This window comes from Chrysochloris asiatica, unplaced genomic scaffold, assembly GCF_000296735.1.
Source record: "Chrysochloris asiatica unplaced genomic scaffold, ChrAsi1.0 scaffold00062, whole genome shotgun sequence".
Taxonomy (NCBI): Eukaryota; Metazoa; Chordata; class Mammalia; order Afrosoricida; family Chrysochloridae; genus Chrysochloris; species Chrysochloris asiatica.
In genome coordinates this window covers 284775-291196 of record NW_006408580.1, presented here as the reverse complement: position 1 = coordinate 291196, position 6422 = coordinate 284775, and positions in this window count along the sequence as shown.

The following is a 6422-nucleotide window of genomic DNA, read 5'->3' as shown; positions in this document are numbered from 1 at the left end:
CCGGGTGGCGCGGCTAAATTACGTAATGGCAAGCAGACTGGCCAATCAAATAACCAGGTGGGGAGGGGCGGTCCTGTACGGATAAAGACAGGTCGAAGGCGTGAAGAGAAGCGCGGGGCTTTACGGAATCTGATGAGCGCTGGAAGTAGGGGCTGTATGGCAATAACCAAACCAACAAACAAACAAACGGCGAAAATTGCGTGCAGCCTATGCACACGTGGCTGGTTGGAGTGGGGTTTAATAGGATTTAGCGGGTTCTGGGGGAATGCAGAAAGCGCTGGCTGAGTCAAATAACAGGAGTGAAGTGTTTAGTATTAAAACGCAGGTCTGCTGAAGCAGAAGGGCAGGAAATAATTTTGGTTCTGGTTTGCCGAAAAGAAGATCCATCCTGTTTGATGTATACGTGGATTCTGATTTTTCACCCGAGAAGTTTGGGTTTGACTCCCGGTACTCTTCTAAAATTCTTCTATGACTTCAGCTCTGAGGTCTGCAATCCATAACTGGGGAAATAAAGGTGGACACTGACAAAACGTTATGTCTAATTGCTTCATTTAATGAGATCAAATGAAGGGTCGCTGGAGTCTTCTGTCTAAGATCGGCTATCTTGTGGTTTCCCCGTTTGTTTTATGCAAATGTGTACGCTTTTTATTAATTTATTTTTACACTTTCAAGTGATGGAGTGGATTTCTTTTCGCAAGTAAGATTTTTAAACAGCCATCTAACATTGATCTGGGTCTGGACGGAGAGCCTGAAGGTGGAATCTCCCAAATGTCATTCTCACTTATAGGTGGTCAAGCTCTCTCCTCCCCCATCAGGGGAGGCTTTCCAGAAGATTTGTGTGTTGTAGATGTTTTTTAAAAAAAAAGGAAAAAAGGAGCTCTAGTAGTGTAGTGGTTGCGATTCGGGCTGTGAACCGTAAGATCAGCAGTTCGAAACTACCAACTGCTCCGTGGGAGAAAGATGAGACTTTCTGCTCCCGTAAAGATTTACAGCCTCGGAAACCCTCCCTGTTCAGGGTCGCTATGGACGGCACTTAACAACAACAACATATGTAAAAAGCTAAGGAACCCTGGTAGTTTAGTGTATTATGAACGTGATAACCGCAAGGTCAGCAGTTTGAATCTACCAGGCTTTCTGCTGCTGTAAAAATTTACAGCCTTGGAAACCCTATACAAGGTCACTATGAGTCAGAACAGATGTGGTGGCACACAACCATCACAGTATGTAAAAAAGCAAGGTTCATTTTTCAAGGGCTCAAACCCTAATGAAATCGAGTTTCTCTTTGCCCGTAGAACAAGACTATTTAACACAGGAAATATGAGATAATTTTTAAAAACATCTTATGTTAAATATAATTAAAATTACATTTTATGTGATTGAAACACACTAGGTAGTTAGACAAATATTACCTAGTTAATCTATACCATTGTCTTATGAATCCCAATTTACTACCATGGATATAGTGACCTCTTAGGACAGACTTGTTGTTAAGTGCAGTGGAGTTTGTTCCGACTCAGTGACCCTGTACCGGGTTTCCAAGGAGCCACTAGTGAGTGAACCACCGACCTGTGGTTCAAACCGATCTTACGGTCCAGTGTTTTATCTCACAGGGCCACACCAGGACTCCTTAGAACAGAGTTGTTGTATGTGCCGTGGAGTCGGTTCTGACCCATAGCGACCCTGTACAGGGTTTCCAAGGCTGTGTAAATCTTTGCAGGAGCAGAAAGCCTCATCTTTCTCCCGTGGAACAGCTGGTAGTTTCAAACTGCTTACCTTAAGGTTCGCAGCCCGATTCGTAACCACTATGCTACCAGAGAACTGACTAATAGAGTTTCCAAGGCTGTAAACCTTTATGGAAGCAGATTGCCACATCTTTCTCCAGTGGAGCTGCTGGTAGATTCCAACCCCTGACCTTTCCATTAGCAGGCAAGATCTAACCACCGCACCACCAGGGCTCTGTGTCTTATGAAGAGGTGTTAAATTTATTATCTTTATTCAATAGGAAGAACTTTGACAGAAATCTGATGGGCTGGAGGTGGGTCTGTGCAAGGTTAACTTACATTTCACATACATAAAATTTACTCTTTACAGCGAGGATCATTCTCACCCCCTCCATACACAGAATAGACAGGGATGGGCAACTTGGACATTGGCTACTCAAAGGGGGGGGGGGAGGCTACAAAGGCAAGAAGTGACTGGCTTACAAGCTTTCAAGAGGGAGCCTAGATATAGAGGGCGCGGAGGAAGGTAGAATCTCCACTGTGTAGTATCCAATCTGTCTGGGTGAGGCTGATGAAAGGAGATGGGGCTAGGTCTCTTGTGATACAATAGTGAATAATTGTTATCAGGACTGACTGTGAGGGTTGGGAATGTAAAGGCGGATGTTTTGTAGCAAAAGGAGGGGAATGATGGACTTTGCAGTCCAGGAGCGGAGGTCCCTAGGACCATCAAGGGAGAAGAGCAGAGTGTGGGACCCTACCCAGAGAAGCAGTGACGCCAGAGATGGAGGCAGAGACGATGATATGGAGAGATGACAGATGGAGTGGCTGGGGACTTTAGACACAGAGAGGGAGAGGGGCTATGTGCTGACGACCAAGGGGCAGGCTTGCAGGGTATACCCTGTGGTTGGTTGATGATGCATGGAGGGGATTGTAACCATGGCAATGGAACGATACATGATAGGATGAATGTAAAGTTAATGTTCTCCCATGTAAACTATCACATAATTCACAATAAACATTTTTTTTAATTTACTCTTTAAATTTGAGAATGGTTAATGGTGGTGGTTGAACAACATGATGAAAATAATATCACAGAACTGTACACACAAAGATTGTACAAATGGCAAATGTTTTGCTTTCTTTATATTTACCGCAATAAAATTAAAATAACTTTTAAAGTTACTTGTTAAAATGTTTATTAATTTTACATTTCAAACTTAGAAAAATGTTGATAGTTAACAACCATATAGCTTTCATTTAGATGGACTAATTGCTAATATTTGGCCATATTTGCTCTCCCTCTCTCCAAAGCATATGGTAATTGTTCACGTGACTGCATAGCATTCCATTCTTTGGATGGTCTCTGATGTTTGAGCCACTCCTCTGTTACTGGATATATGAATGTGTTCAGTTTTTCATTCGTATAAATCCAGGATGAGATCATTATAGTCTTTTCTTTCAAATTTTTGTGCACAACCATGACTTTTCCTGGTGATGTCTTTCTAAAAGTCTTAGGGATCTAAGAGAGATCACTGCACTGTAAGTCACGTATTAGGTAACAATTGTACGCATACTGTCAATAACAAACCTCCTCTGCACTCTACATCAGCAGGTGACTGTGCTCTGTGTTTTGCTGATGCTTGACGCTTGTTCTTTTCCTCTGACCCACAAGCTAAGTGTACAATTCATAGTTTCAAATGATTGAAAAAATTAAAAAGAATGATTTGTGACATGAAATGAACATTTTAGTGTTGAATAATAAAGTTTGTATTGGAACACAGCCACACTCATTCACTTATGTATTGTCTGCAGCTGCTTTCACACTACAGGGGCAGAGCTGAGTAGTTACTAAAGGGACTGTATGGCCTGAAAAATCCTAAAAGATTTACTATCCAGCACTTTACAGAAGGGAGCTTAGTGACTCTAGAGGATAAGCACTGGACCGCGAACCACAAGGTCAGTGGTTTGAGCCCACCAACCACTCCTGCAAAGATTTACAGCCTTGGAAACCTTATGCAAGGTCACCATGAGTCAGAACAGGCTGAATGGCACTTACCACAAATTTACAGAAAAAGAAATTAAAAATTGTCAATCCCTGCTCTATACAACCATGCCATTCACCAATATACAGTTTGGGACTCTAACCACCAGGGCCTCCCTGGCTTCCATTGGTTGACCTCTTACCTGGATAATGGGTAGGCATTTTCAGGTTGGTGCTTCTTGGAGATAGGAGGTGAACCAAGTCTCTCATATCTCCACTGGTGTTTTCTCTCTCATCCAACCTCTTACCTCCATCCCTCATTTACTGCTTTGTCTTTCTTCAAGAAAGATAGTGACTGAGGCCCAGGTGAGTTACAGCTTATTTGTTCATTGATTGCTTAAATTTCCACTGGATATTTGAAAGCTGATATGCATATAGCACATAAAATGGAAAAGTAAATGTAGGATCACAGAAAATTAAAAGCAAGTAGAAGACTAAGATCAGTGTGAAATTAAGATAGATATGAAATTCCCTTCTGTGCTATATATCAATTTGTCTCTGCTCTTTCTGCAACCACAGCAAAATCTGAAATGAGATCAATTAGTGATTTATATTGTCTATGAGGAAAAAGCATACCACCCGTTCAGGAGCAGAAGGAAATATTTGATGGCACTCATATGGGAAGCAGTAAGATTTGAACTCATTCATTTCTTTTATATATATATATATTGTTGTTGTTGTTAAGTGCCGTCGAGTCGGTTCCGACCCATAGTGACCCTGTACAGGGTTTCTGAGGCTGTAAATCTTTATGGGAGCAGAAAGCCTCATCTTTCTCCTGCAGAACAGCTGGTAGTTTCGAACTGCTGAACTTTCAGTTCACAGCCCTATTCGTAACCACTACGCTACCAAAGCTATATATATATATACATATAGTCATTAATTCTTTTTTCTTTTAAATTGTGCATACATCATTATTTACCTCTGTCCCACTTAGCCCATGCAAACCAGCCTGTTTTCCCATCCGCCTTGTTCTTCCATTCCCCTGCCCCTTCTTGTATATTGCCCCCCCTCCCTAGCACCCAAACTATCCTGTGTCTATTCCCTACCCTGTGCTCCACCTTCCCCTCCCTCCCCTCACCCCACCCCCACATCCTGGTAACCAGCAAAGAATTCTCCCCCCCTCTTTTAATATGGGTTCTTTTTCTTAGTCTTTTACAGTAGTGGTCCTATGCACTATTTCTCCTTTTGTGACTGACTAATTTCACCCAACATAACGCTCTCAAGGTTCATCCATATTATGCGGTGGCTTGCAGCTTCCTTGTTGTTCTTCAAGGCAGCATAATATTCCATTGTGTGTATGTACCACAGTTTGTTTATCCATTCTTCAGTTGATGGGCACTTAGGCTGTCTCCATCTTTTTGCTATTATAAATAGTGCTGCTATGAACATTGGTGTGCATGTATCTACTCATGTTATGGCTCGTATTTCTTGTGGGTAAATATCAAGTAGAGAGATTGCTGGATCATAAGGTATTTCTATTTCCAACCTTCTGAGGAAGGTTGGACCATTTTGCATTCCCACCATCAATGCAGGTATAGTCATTAATTTTTTTTTTTTTTAAGTTTTTATTGTGAATTGAGTGAAAGTTTACAAGGCAGATCATCAGTTTTACATTCAACAAATCATATACCTTGTTTCATTACAATGATCATAATCCCCTCCATGTACCATCAGTTAACAGTATTAGCTCTTTAAAATAAAAAATAAAAAAAACACTCAGGCATATATAATAATTGACACCAAAGGACACATTCTACAAGTCAGCCTCCTGGCCACCAGCTCTCAGTCCCTCTCTTCCTATGAATCTAGAGTCCTCAGCTGCTCCGTCTCTCCATGTCCCTGTCTCTGCCTCCATTTCTGGTGTCACTGCTTCTCTGGATAGGGTCCCGCATTCCGCTTGTGATCTTCTCCCTTGATGGTCCTAGGGTCCTCTGTTCCTGGAATGTAAATTTGACTACTCCCCCACTTTTTTTTTTTAATGTTTTATTGTGAATTATATGATAGTTTACATGGGAGAATATTAGTTTTACATTCATTCCATAGTATATCATCTCACTGCCATGGTTCCAATCCCCTCCGTGCATCATCAACCACCCAAAGGGTATATCCCAGAAACCTGCCCCCTACACTTCCCCCTCCTCCCCCCAGTTTTTGGCCCACAGTCCCTTTCCCTCTCTGGGTCCAAAGTCCCCAGTCACTTCATTACTCCACGTCATCATCTCTGTCTCTATCTCAGGCATATCTGTTTCTCTGGGCAGGGTCCTGCTCTCGGCTCTTCTCCGTTGATGGTCCCAGAGGCCTCCGCTCCTATCCTGGAGAATTAATCACTCCCTTGCTACAAAACCTCCACCCCTGCATTTCCAACCCTCCTAATCCGTCCTGACAAGCATTATTCACTACAGTATCACTAGTTACCCATCTGTATCTCCTTTCATCAGCTCCGCCCAGACAGATTGAATAGTACCTACTGGAGATTCTGCCTTCTGCCATGCTCCCTAGCACTAGGCTCCCTCTTGAGAGCTTGTAAGCCAGTCACTTCTTGCCTTTGTAGTCTCCCCCTCCCCATTCGAGTATCCAATGTCCAAGCTGCCCTTCTCCGTCCACTCTGTGTGTGGGGGTGTGTGCAAATGTTTCTCGCTGTGAGGATTTGTTCCCTCTTT